The 12087-nt window shown below is 54.1% G+C and overlaps 1 protein-coding gene across 4 annotated transcripts in view; it reads right to left on the bottom strand.

Moving 5' to 3' along the window:
* Positions 1–335: 335 nt before the first annotated feature.
* Positions 336–12087, bottom strand: part of triobpb (TRIO and F-actin binding protein b) — a 466860-nt gene continuing 455108 nt past the window's right edge. For all 4 annotated transcript variants that reach the window (XM_041178043.1, XM_041178040.1, XM_041178042.1 and 1 more), the window contains exon 15: positions 336–3899. The gene's annotated coding sequence lies outside the window, so the exon portion shown is untranslated. The remainder of the gene's footprint in view (positions 3900–12087) is intronic.

The raw sequence follows: 12087 nt of genomic DNA, 5'->3' as shown, positions 1-12087 counted from the left end.
GCTCGACATAATCTTGAATAAAGCAGTCTGCTTGATTGGCACCCCATCCACCATCTTCAACATTCACTCCCTCCACCACCGATGTACAGTAGCAGCAGTGTGTACCATCTACAAGATGCACTGCAGCAACTCGCCAAGGCTCCTTTGACAGCACCTTCCAAACCCACGACTGCTACCATCCAGAAGGACAAGGGCAGCAGATAGATGGGAACACCACCACCTGGAAGTTCCCCTCCAAGTCACTCACCATCCTGACTTGGAAATATATTGCTATTCATTTACTGTCGCTGGATCAAAATCCTGGGACTCCCTCCCTAACAGCACTGTGGGTGTACCTACAAACCACAGTGGTTCAAGAAGGTATCTCACCACCAGCTTCTTAAGGAGCAGTTCGGAATGGGCAATAAATGCTGGCCCAGCCAGCAACACCCACATCCCATGAAAGAAAAAGAAAAGGGTACACAATAGGGAATAGCCGGGTTGTCTGTCTGATGTTGTGTGCATTCACCTGGTGTCAGAAACACTGATTTAGTCAAAGCACATTGACAAGTAACAGGCTGGTTGCTGTGTGCAGCCTCCAAGACCCATGACATTCGGTGGTGTCAGAGAATGGAGATCAGGCACTTTCGACAGCTCGGGGAGAGTTGGGGGTGGGGGGAGAGGGGCGCGGGGCAGTGGGTGGTGGGTGTAGCAGGAGTCAGTTCCAGGCTGCTCATGTCGACAGCTAGTCGAAGCTGCACTAAGAAAACTGGTGTTCCATTTTTATTGTTGTAAAAGGTCAAGAAGCTTCATGGAGGTAGGGCAATAGCTACCAAATATAATTAGCCATACAAGGGGATATTAGGACAGGTGATCAGGTTTTAAGCAGCATCTTATAGGATGAAACAAGGTAGAGAGCAATGCTGTGTATCACTTTCCTTGTGTGCTTTTTGCATGATCGGGGATGTGGGGTGACTTAAAGGGACCGACTGGAGTGTGGCCTGCACAGGAACCTCCGGGTTGCTGCATTGGGCTTATGGCATCCATTGGTCAAGGGACAGAGAGCTTTAGGGAGGGAAATCCCCCAGCAGCTGAGGCCAATGGTGCAAGAGGCCAGAACTGGAGGCCTGCAGATACCGAGGAGGGTTGTGCAGCTGGAGGAGATTACAGAGATAGGGAGGGAGGGGGAGGCCCTGGAGGGATTTGAAAACAAGCACATGAATTATAAAACTGGGGGCTTGTCGGACCAGGGGCCAATGCGCATCAGTGAGCAAAGGGTCAGCGAGTGGACGGGGTTGAGTTAGGAAATGGGAGTTTTTGGTTGTGACTAAGTCAACCATTTTGATCTGCTCAATGTTTAATTGGAGATTTCTACTCATCCAGGACTGGACGTCGGACAAGTAGTGAGACAAATCAGAGGTATCGGACAGGTCATTTCTTTGTTTCTGGAATGGGAATTGAGAGTCTCGTATGTGGAGGAGGGGGGAGCCAGGAAGATGGCCAAGGAGCCAGGGTCCTGCTGGTGATGGCCCTGATAGTGTGAAGCATTAATGGTTATGGGGGAAAGGTGGGGGGTGTTAGGGTTAGGAAGGGGTGGGGTGCAGTGGGGAGTCCAAACACTGCAGGTTCCAATGTTTACAAGCCAATGTCTGAAAGAGGGTCATGGTTGGTCAAGCAGTCCCAAGGTTACCTAACTGCACAGTTTTGGCTGATTTAATTTCCACAGTTGAAGGTTGTTCAGGCCTGTATAGGGTTAAGCTCTCTGGACTTGGGCTTGGGTTCGATTTTTTAAATTCTTTGATGGGATGTGGCAGTCGCTGGCTGGGCCGGTATTTATTGCCCAACCCTAATTACCCTTGAACTGAGTGGCTTACTAGGGCCATTGCAGAGGGCAGTAAAGAGTCAACCACATGGCCCCCATTAACCCACGTTAATGGGGATACATCCATACAGGGAGGTAGTGTGTACTGCATATGAAGCAAACAGACACTTAAGGTGCACAGGTTTCTCTGTAGCTTTGGCTCAGAGACTTGCAAACAAGGTGATGAGTGTCAGCACGTGTTGGACTTTTAGTCTACCAAAAATAACTTAATAGGCCTCTCTCTGCCTCCTTATGGAAACATGAGTTACAAAGTCTTCCCTTGATGCTATTGCACATTCTCTACTTAACACAACTAAAGATATTTATAAAAGAGGAGCCCTCACAGCAGCCTGAACCTCCTGGCATTCTGTTGGCTTCTATTGGAGATTCTCAGGATAGGTTTTTTTTTACCAGCAGACTGCAGAGGTTCAGTCGCTGGAAGCACCTGGGTGTGGCTGTTAGGGACAGCACGATTGGGTTTGGTTGCTATGACTCCTTGGCAGTTAACCAGCCCACACATGAAATAGGACCTTAGATAAGATATCAGTTAATAGATTTTATTTTTATTCGTTCATGGGATGTGGGCGTCGCTGACTAGGTCCAGCATTTATTGCCCATCCCTAATTGCCCCTTGAGGAGATGGTGGTGGTGGTGGTGGTGGTGAGCTGCCTTCCTGAACCACTGCAGTCCATGTGGTGTAGGGACACCCACATAGAACCCAAGGAGCTGTGTCTGCGTGGGGATAACAGCCTTTGGAAAGGAGCGAAGCAAGAAGATGGGACAGCAGAGAGAGATTTCTCACTGTCCTTCCTGGCACGTGGCTTTCAATAGCCCTCTTCTGACACCACCAAGGCAGACAGACACTGCGCGTTGTGAGCTGACATTTCCTCTAATTGTTCTTGTTGGGGAATGGTGCTAAGGCTCATGAAACCATGGAGTTAAGCTACAGATTTTCCATGGTCAAGTTGAAAGCTGAAGCAAGCTAGAGGGGCTGCTCCTTCTGTTCCCGTGTTCCTGTGCCCAGCTGCTGGCTTTGGGGGAGCATCTGACCTAATAATGTGATTGGGTAAATGCACAAAAAATGTCACATAAACAATTATCAAAAACCTACCAGCCTCGTAATGTGTGGCCTCCAAATAGTGTTTTACACAAAGTTTAACAGGAATAATAAACTGCTTTTTAAAAACATTTTGAAAAGAATTTTCCTTCTTATACACAATGTTTACAGAAAGAGGGCGATGGGACTGTTCAAAGTCCGGTTACACCGAGCTGAGCCCCCAGAGAGAGGGTAACAACCGGCCAGGGTTTCCCAGCAATCAGCAGGACAATCACGGTGAGCAAGTCTCAGAAGAAGAAACATCATTTAAAAATTTTTAAAAATTCTCTCAACGCTTCCGTTTTATTCGTTACAAAAACGTTGGGAGTTTGATTAACAGTCAGGAATCATCCAATTGGGTAACGCAGAGACTGCCCGCTTTCTCACTGGTTGGATGGACAGGTTAGTCGACCAATGGAAGGGAGCGCAGGGGGCGGGGCAGCTGGCAGGCAGAGGTTGTGCGATGAAAGCTCCAGGAATACGTCCGGAGGGGAGTTGGCGACCCCTATCCCCAGCGCCCCATGGTGCCAACTGGGGTAAGCGGGGGGGAAGGGAGCAGCGGCTGCTGTGGTGTAACAGTCAGCAACTCACATGCATCGGACAAGGAGAGCCCAGCAGCAGCACAACGTAACTACGGCAATGTCTAGGCCGAGGTGCTTTGCTGGGAGGCGGAATCAGGGTTTCAAAGGCAGCAAGGTATTAAAATTGATAACCTGTGTGTATACATTTATATATATATATTCAGTTTTAATTTCACAGCAGTGATCCACATTGGGAGAAAGTTATTTAAAAAATAAAAGAGGAGACAAAGGGAGAAGGATAAAGGCATGAGCTTGTCTTCTTCAACGGTCCTCAATCACAGGGAGTTCCACCACTTTGGATCAGCGCTGAAGACTTTGAGCATTGGGTTTAACATCTCCTCCCCTTGCGGCCCTGCCAGGGGGGGGGAGGAGGAGGAGGGGTCTGTGAGGGAAGACAAGAAACAACAAAAGAGGGCTAAGTGACTTTCCCTTTACTCTTTCTAAACCACGACTAAACTCTCCATTCTTTCTCTCTCTCTAAACTCATCATCATGATAGGCCTCACCGCCAGGGTATATCTTTCCCACTTAGACCCAGTGGCAGGGTCAAGTACTCGTGACTCAAGCATTTCCGGGGTTATCCAAATGATCGTCCGTGACTGACACAAGGCTCCCAGGGCCAGAAGGCTCAAAATATTACGAGGTCCACCCCGGGGTTAAATTTTTAAGAGAGTTTTGGTCACCTTACTTAAGGAGGGATATGCTTGCAAGTGGAAGCAGTTCAGAGAGGGTTCACTCGGCTGATTCCTGGGATGAAGGGGTTGTCTTATGGGGAAAGGATGAGCAGGTTGGACCTGTATGCTTTGGAGTTTGGAATAATGAGAGGTGATCTTATTGAAACATATAAGATTCTGAGGGTGGGGGTTTGACAGGGTGGACACTGAGAGAATGTTTCCCCCTCGTGGGGGAATCTAGAACTGGGGACACAGTCTCAAACTACAGAGTCTGCATTTAATACGGAGATGAGGATGAATTTCTTCTCTCAGAGGGTTGTTAGTGTCTGGAATTCTCTTCCCCAGAGAGCAGAGACTGGGTCAGTGAATATATTCAGGGCTGAGTTAGACAGGTTTTTGATCGACAAGTGTTATGGGGGTAGGGGGTAGAGGGCAGGGGACAAGGGGTAGGGGGTAGGGGGTAGGCAGGACAGTGGAGTTAAGGCCACATCGGATTATAAAGAATGGTGCAGCAGGCTCAAGGGGCTGAATGGCCTACTCCAGCTCCTGTTTCTTAGCTTCTTATATGAGGCGGCACATTCCAGGCTGGAATATAGATGTAAAAAGGTGGTTTGAAACTTTCAGGATTTTGTAAGGAATTGATAGGATAATGAGAACAAACTTCCTCTCGTTAGTGGGGAGTCTAGGCCGTGGGGACATAATCTTAAAATCAGAGCACGTCCACCGTGGAGCTCGTGGGCTGTGGCCGCAGCCCATCCCCCATAGCCCATCCCCCACAGCCCAACCCCCTCTCAGTCCAACCCCCCATAGCCCATCCCCCACAGCCCAACCCCCTCTCAGTCCAACCCCCCATAGCCCATCCCCCACAGCCCAACCCCCTCTCAGTCCAACCCCCCATAGCCCATCCCCCACAGCCCAACCCCCTCTCAGTCCAACCCCCCATAGCCCATCCCCCACAGCCCAACCCCCTCTCAGTCCAACCCCCCATAGCCCATCCCCCACAGCCCAACCCCCCCCCCCCCCCCCCCCCCCCCCACCCGGCAGGTCCTGCTCCAGTTTGCAGAGTTAGAGCTGGAGGGAGGGCTCTCAGTTATTTGGGGAGTGTCGTGGGACCCCCTGAATCAAAAACGGTGCAATTGATTCTGGTCATTAGATGACCTGGGGTAAGGGGTGAGGGGACATTCTGGTGCCAAGGACAAAGGTTTTCCAGCCTTGGCCCCTTTTCCACCTCCCCTGGGTGGGCCCCAGTGACACTGGCACTGGGCTGGTCGGTGCCAGCAGGTCCTGGGTGTATCACAGGCCCAGATTTACCAGGCGAGTTTGTTAGAAAAACCACTCCGATTCGGGGCTCTGTTCAGGAGCACATTCCAATCCTCCCAACGACACTAGAGGGGGTTGCATACTGAAGAGTGTTCTGCCCAGCAACAGCTCTCCCATTGGCTGCAGCAGTCGCTCCTTAGATGGAATTATCCAGAACGCACAGCACAGAAACTGGAGCCACTGGTCCAAGCTGTTGTTTACGCTCCACACCACCTCCTCCCATCCCTCCTTCGTCGCACTCAATCATCATACCCCTCTTCCATTTCATTCTCGCCTCGCGTGTTTATCCAGCTTCCCCTTGAACCCTGAGGCTTGAGGCTTAGCTGGGATGGAGGCTGCTCACAGACACATGGTCATTGTTAACACTGGGTTTTAAACAAGCAACTCAGGCTTTTAAAGGGACAATACGCAAATCTCATTCAGGGGCTGGGTAAATTATTGGGGGTCAAGTGTAAAGAGTTAAATTTTGGCAAAAGAATTTTAAAAATCCCACACACCAAAAAGAATAATAAACTCACCCACATCTAACTCGAAACAACTGAGCAAGAAGAGATGGATCCAGGTTTAATCCCAGTCTATGCTCGGTTAGTTATTCTCAACCAAAGGGCTGCCAACTCGAGTTGGCGATATTCCTGGAGATTGAATCACGTGACTTTGATCATGTGTGGGATTTAAGTATGTGATATTTTCCCCACGGTTATTGTATATACTAGAGCTGATTAACCCAGTGGCAAATAAAATATTTCAGGGAAATGATTTGCAACATTATTTACAGATCAAGGCAAGTTTGGGGAACCAGTATGTCCATTGCTCTCGCATTTCCAGGATTAATCTCACAAAGTCCCTGGGTTTCACACACATTCCCCCTCCCGGCTCTCTCACATTACCCCATCTCACACACACATTCTCCCCGACAGTCTATCCCACACACATCACCACTCACATCCCTCCCCCTCTCCCCCATCGCTCTCCCCTCTCCCCAGGGTCTCACTTACATTCTCCCCCGACCATCTCTCTCTCTCTCTCTCTCTCTCTCTCCAATTCTCCATCTCTCTTTCCCTCTGTCTCTCGCTTTCCCCTTCTCTCTCTCTCTCTCCCCGTCTCTCTCTCGCTCCCCGTCTCTCTCGCTCTCTCCCCGTCTATCTCGCTCTCTATCCGTCTCTCTCTCTCTCACTCGCTCTCTCCGTCTCTCTCGCTCTCTCCCCGTCTCTCTCTCTCTCACGCTCCACCCGTCACTCTCTCTCTCTCACGCTCTCCCCGTCTCTCTCTCACGCTCTCCCCGTCTCTCTCTCACGCTCTCCCCGTCTCTCTCTCACGCTCTCCCTGTCTCTCTCTCTCTCTCACGCTCTCCCCGTCTCTCTCTCTCTCTCACGCTCTCCCCGTCTCTCTCTCTCTCACGCTCTCCCCGTCTCTCTCTCTTTCTAACGCTCTCCCCGTCTCTCTCCCACGCTCTCCCCGTCTCTCTCTCTCGCTCACGCTCTCCCCGTCTCTCTCTCTCGCTCACGCGCTCCCCGTCTCTCTCTCTCTCACGCTCTCCCCGTCACTTTCTCTCTCTCACGCTCTCCCCGTCTCTCTCTCTCACGCTCTCCCCGTCTCTCTCTCTCACGCTCTCCCCGTCTCTCTCTCTCTCTCACGCTCTCCCCCTCTCTCTCTCTCTGTCACGCTCTCCCCGTCTCTCTCTCTCCCCGTCTCTCTCTCTCACGCTCTCCCCGTCTCTCTCTCTCACGCTCACCCCGTCTCTCTCTCTCACGCTCTCCCCGTCTCTCTCTCTCGCTCTCCCCGTCTCTCTCTCTCTCTCTCTCACGCTCTCCCCGTCTCTCTCTCGCTCTCCCCGTCTCTCTCTCTCTCTCCCCGTCTCTCTCTCTCTCTCCCCGTCTCTCTCTCTCTCTCCCCGTCTCTCTCTCTCTCTCCCCGTCTCTCTCTCTCTCTCCCCGTCTCTCTCTCTCTCTCCCCGTCTCTCTCTCTCTCACGCTCTCCCCATCTCTCTCTCTCGCTCTCCCCGTCTCTCTCTCTCACGCTCTCCCCGTCTCTCTCTATCTCACGCTCTCCCCGTCTCTCTCTATCTCACGCTCCCCCCGTCTCTCTCTCTCACGCTCTCCCCGTCTCTCTCTCTCTCACGCTCTCCCCGTCTCTCTCTCTTTCTAACGCTCTCCCCGTCTCTCTCCCACGCTCTCCCCGTCTCTCTCTCTCGCTCACGCTCTCCCCGTCTCTCTCTCTCGCTCACGCGCTCCCCGTCTCTCTCTCTCTCACGCTCTCCCCGTCACTTTCTCTCTCTCACGCTCTCCCCGTCTCTCTCTCTCACGCTCTCCCCGTCTCTCTCTCACGCTCTCCCCGTCTCTCTCTCTCTCTCACGCTCTCCCCCTCTCTCTCTCTCTGTCACGCTCTCCCCGTCTCTCTCTCTCCCCGTCTCTCTCTCTCACGCTCTCCCCGTCTCTCTCTCTCACGCTCACCCCGTCTCTCTCTCTCACGCTCTCCCCGTCTCTCTCTCTCGCTCTCCCCGTCTCTCTCTCTCTCTCTCACGCTCTCCCCGTCTCTCTCGCTCTCCCCGTCTCTCTCTCTCTCTCCCCGTCTCTCTCTCTCTCTCCCCGTCTCTCTCTCTCTCTCCCCGTCTCTCTCTCTCCCTGTCTCTCTCTCTCTCACGCTCTCCCCATCTCTCTCTCTCGCTCTCCCCGTCTCTCTCTCTCACGCTCTCCCCGTCTCTCTCTATCTCACGCTCTCCCCGTCTCTCTCTATCTCACGCTCCTCCCGTCTCTCTCTCTCACGCTCTCCCCGACTCTCTCTCTCTCACGGTCTCCCCGTCTCTCGCTCTCTCACGCTCTCGCCATCTCTCTCTCTCTCACGCTCTCCCCGTCTCTCTCTTTCACGCTCTCCCCATCTCTCTCTCTCGCGCGCTCTCCCCGTCTCTCTCTCGCTCACGCTCTCCCCGTCTCACTCTTTCTCTCGCGCTCTTCCCGTCTCTCTCTCTCTCACGCTCTCCCCGTCTCTCTCTCTCTCACGCTCTCCCCGTCTCTCTCTCTCTCACGCTTTCCCCGTCTCTCTCTCTCACGCTCTCCCCATCTCTCTCTCTCTCTCTCTCTCATGGTCTCCCCATCTCTCTCTCTCTCTCATGGTCTCCCCATCTCTCTCTCTCTCTCATGGTCTCCCCATCTCTCTCTCTCTCTCTCATGGTCTCCCCATCTCTCTCTCTCTCTCTCTCTCTCACGCTCTCCACGTCTCTTTCTCTCTCTTTCTCTCATGGTCTCCCCATCTCTCTCTCACGCTCTCCACGTCTCTTTCTCTCTCTCTCTCTCTCTCATGGTCTCCCCATCTCTTTCTCAGGCTCTCCCCATCTTTCTCTCTCTCTCTCTCCCCGTCTCTCTCTCTCTCTCTCTCCCCGTCTCTCTCTCTCTCTCTCTCCCCGTCTCTCTCTCTCTCTCTCTCTCCCCGTCTCTCTCCCTCTCTCTCTCTCCCCGTCTCTCTCTCTCTCTCACGCTCTCCCCGTCTCTCTCTCTCTCACGCTCTCCCCGTCTCTCTCTCTCTCACGCTCTCCCCATCTCTCTCTCTCTCTCTCACGCTCTTCCCATCTCTCTCTCTCTCACGCTCTCCCCATCTCTCTCTCTCTCTCACGCTCTTCCCATCTCTCTCTCTCTCACGCTCTCCCCATCTCTCTCTCTCTCTCACACGCTCTCCACATCTCTCTCTCTCTCTCGCTCTCCCCGTCTCTCTCTCACGCTCTCCCCGTCTCTCTCTCTCTCACGCTCTCCCCGTCTCTCTCACGCTCTCCCCGTCTCTCTCTCTCTCACGCTCTCCCCGTCTCTCTCTCTCTCTCTCTCACGCTATCCCCGTCTCCCTCTCTCTCTCTCACGCTCTCCCCGTCTCTCTCTGTCGCTCACGCTCTCACCGTCTCTCTCTCACGCTCTCACCGTCTCTCTCTCTCCTGCTCACGCTCGCCCCATCTCTCTCTCTCACGCTCACCCCGTCTCTCTCTCTCACGCTCTCCCCGTCTCTCTCTCTCGCTCTCCCCGTCTCTCTCTCTCGCTCTCACGCTCTCCCCGTCTCTCTCTCGCTCTCCCCGTCTCTCTCTCTCCCCATCTCTCTCTCTCCCCATCTCTCTCTCTCTCACGCTCTCCCCATCTCTCTCTCTCTCACGCTCTCCCCATCTCTCTCTCTCTCTCTCATGGTCTCCCCATCTCTCTCTCTCTCACGCTCTCCACATCGCTTTCTCTCTCTCTCGCTCTCCCCGTCTCTCTCTCTCACGCTCTCCCCGTCTCTCTCTATCTCACGCTCGCCCCGTCTCTCTCTATCTCACGCTCCCCACGTCTCTCTCTCTCACGCTCTCCCCGACTCTCTCTCTCTCACGGTCTCCCCGTCTCTCGCTCTCACGCTCTCCCCATCTCTCTCTCTCTCTCACGCTCTCCCCGTCTCTCTCTTTCACGCTCTCCCCATCTCTCTCTCTCTCGCGCTCTCCCCGTCTCTCTCTCGCTCACGCTCTCCCCGTCTCTCTCTTTCTCTCGCGCTCTCCCCGTCTCTCTCTCTCTCACGCTCTCCCCGTCTCACTCTCTCTCACGCTCTCCCCGTCTCTCTCTCTCTCACGCTCTCCCCGTCTCTCTATCTCTCACGCTCTCCCCATCTCTCTCTCTCTCACGCGTTCCCCGTCTCTCTCTCTCACGCTCTCCCCATCTCTCTCTCTCTCTCTCTCTCATGGTCTCCCCATCTCTCTCTCTCTCTCTCATGGTCTCCCCATCTCTCTCTCTCTCTCTCATGGTCTCCCCATCTCTCTCTCTCTCTCTCTCTCTCACGCTCTCCACGTCTCTTTCTCTCTCTTTCTCTCATGGTCTCCCCATCTCTCTCTCACGCTCTCCACGTCTCTTTCTCTCTCTCTCTCTCTCTCATGGTCTCCTCATCTCTTTCTCAGGCTCTCCCCATCTTTCTCTCTCTCTCTCTCCCCGTCTCTCTCTCTCTCTCTCTCCCCGTCTCTCTCTCTCTCTCTCTCCCCCTCTCCCCGTCTCTCTCTCTCTCTCTCTCTCTCTCTCCCCGTCTCTCTCCCTCTCTCTCTCTCCCTGTCTCTCTCTCTCTCACGCTCTCCCCGTCTCTCTCTCACGCTCTCCCCGTCTCTCTCACTCTCACGCTCCCCCCGTCTCTCTCTCTCTCACGCTCTCCCCGTCTCTCTCTCTCTCACGCTCTCCCCGTCTCTCTCTCTCTCACGCTCTCCCCGTCTCTCTCTCTCTCATGCTCTCCCCGTCTCTCTCTCTCTCTCTCACGCTCTCCCCGTCTCTCTCTCTCGCTCACGCTCTCCCCGTCTCTCTCTCTCTCCGTCGCTCTCCCCGTGTCTCTCTCTCACGCTCTCCCCGTCTCTCTCTCACTCTTCCCGTCTGTCTCTCTCCCACGCTCTCCCCGTGTCACTCTCTCACGCTCTCGCCGTCTCTCTCCCACGCTCTCCCCGTCTCTCTCTCTCACGCTCTCCCCGTCTCTCTCTCTCTCTCACGCTCTCCCCGTCTCTCTCTCTCTCACGCTCTCCCCGTCTCTCTCTCTCTCACGCTCTCCCCGTCTCTCTCTCTCTCACGCTCTCCCCGTCTCTCTCTCTCTCACGCTCTCCCCGTCTCTCTCTCTCTCACGTTCTCCGTCTCTCTCTCTCTCACGCTCTCCCCGTCTCTCTCTCTCTCTCGCTCACGCTCTCCCCGTCTCTCTCTCTCTCACGCTCTCACCCTCTCTCTCTCTCTCACGCTCTCCACATCTCTTTCTCTCTCTCTCTCGCTCTCCCCGTCGCTCTCTCTCTCCCGTTCTCACCGTCTCTCTCTCTCTCATGCTATTCCCGTCTCTCTCTCTCTCTCACGTTATTCCCGTCTCTTTCTCTCTCTCATGCTCTCCCCGTCTCTCACTCTCTCACGCTCTCCCCGTCTCTCTCTCTCTCTCACGCTCTCCCCGTCTCTCTCTCTCTCACGCTCTCCCCGTCTCTCTCTCTCTCACGCTCTCCCCGTCTCTCTCTCTCTCACGCTCTCCCCGTCTCTCTCTCTCTCACGCTCTCCCCGTCTCTCTCTATCTCACGCTCTCCCCGTCTCTCTCTCTCACGCTGTCCCCGCCTCTCTCTCTCTCACGCTCTCCCCATCTCTCTCTCTCTCTCTCGCTCTCCCCGTCTCTCTCTCTCTCACGCTCTCCCCATCTCTCTCTCTCTCTCTCGCTCTCCCCGTCTCTCTCTCTCTCACGCTCTCCCCGTCTCTCTCTCTCTCACGCTCTCCCCATCTCTCTCTCTCTCTCTCACGGTCTTCCCATCTCTCTCTCTCTCACGCTCTCCCCATCTCTCTCTCTCTCACGCTCTCCCCATCTCTCTCTCTCTCTCACGCTCTTCCCATCTCTCTCTCTCTCACGCTCTCCCCATCTCTCTCTCTCTCTCACACGCTCTCCACATCTCTCTCTCTCTCTCGCTCTCCACATCTCTCTCTCACGCTCTCCCCGTCTCTCTCTCTCTCACGATCTCCCCGTCTCTCTCTCTCTCACGCTCTCCCCGTCTCTCTCTCTCTCACGCTCTCCCCGTCTCCCTCTCTCTCACGCTCTCCCCGTCTTTCTCTCTCTCTCTCTCACGCTATCCCCGTCTCCCTCT

Source organism: Carcharodon carcharias, chromosome 31 (genome assembly GCF_017639515.1).
Source record: "Carcharodon carcharias isolate sCarCar2 chromosome 31, sCarCar2.pri, whole genome shotgun sequence".
NCBI lineage: Eukaryota > Metazoa > Chordata > Chondrichthyes > Lamniformes > Lamnidae > Carcharodon > Carcharodon carcharias.
This window is presented reverse-complemented; position numbering and strand designations above follow the sequence as displayed.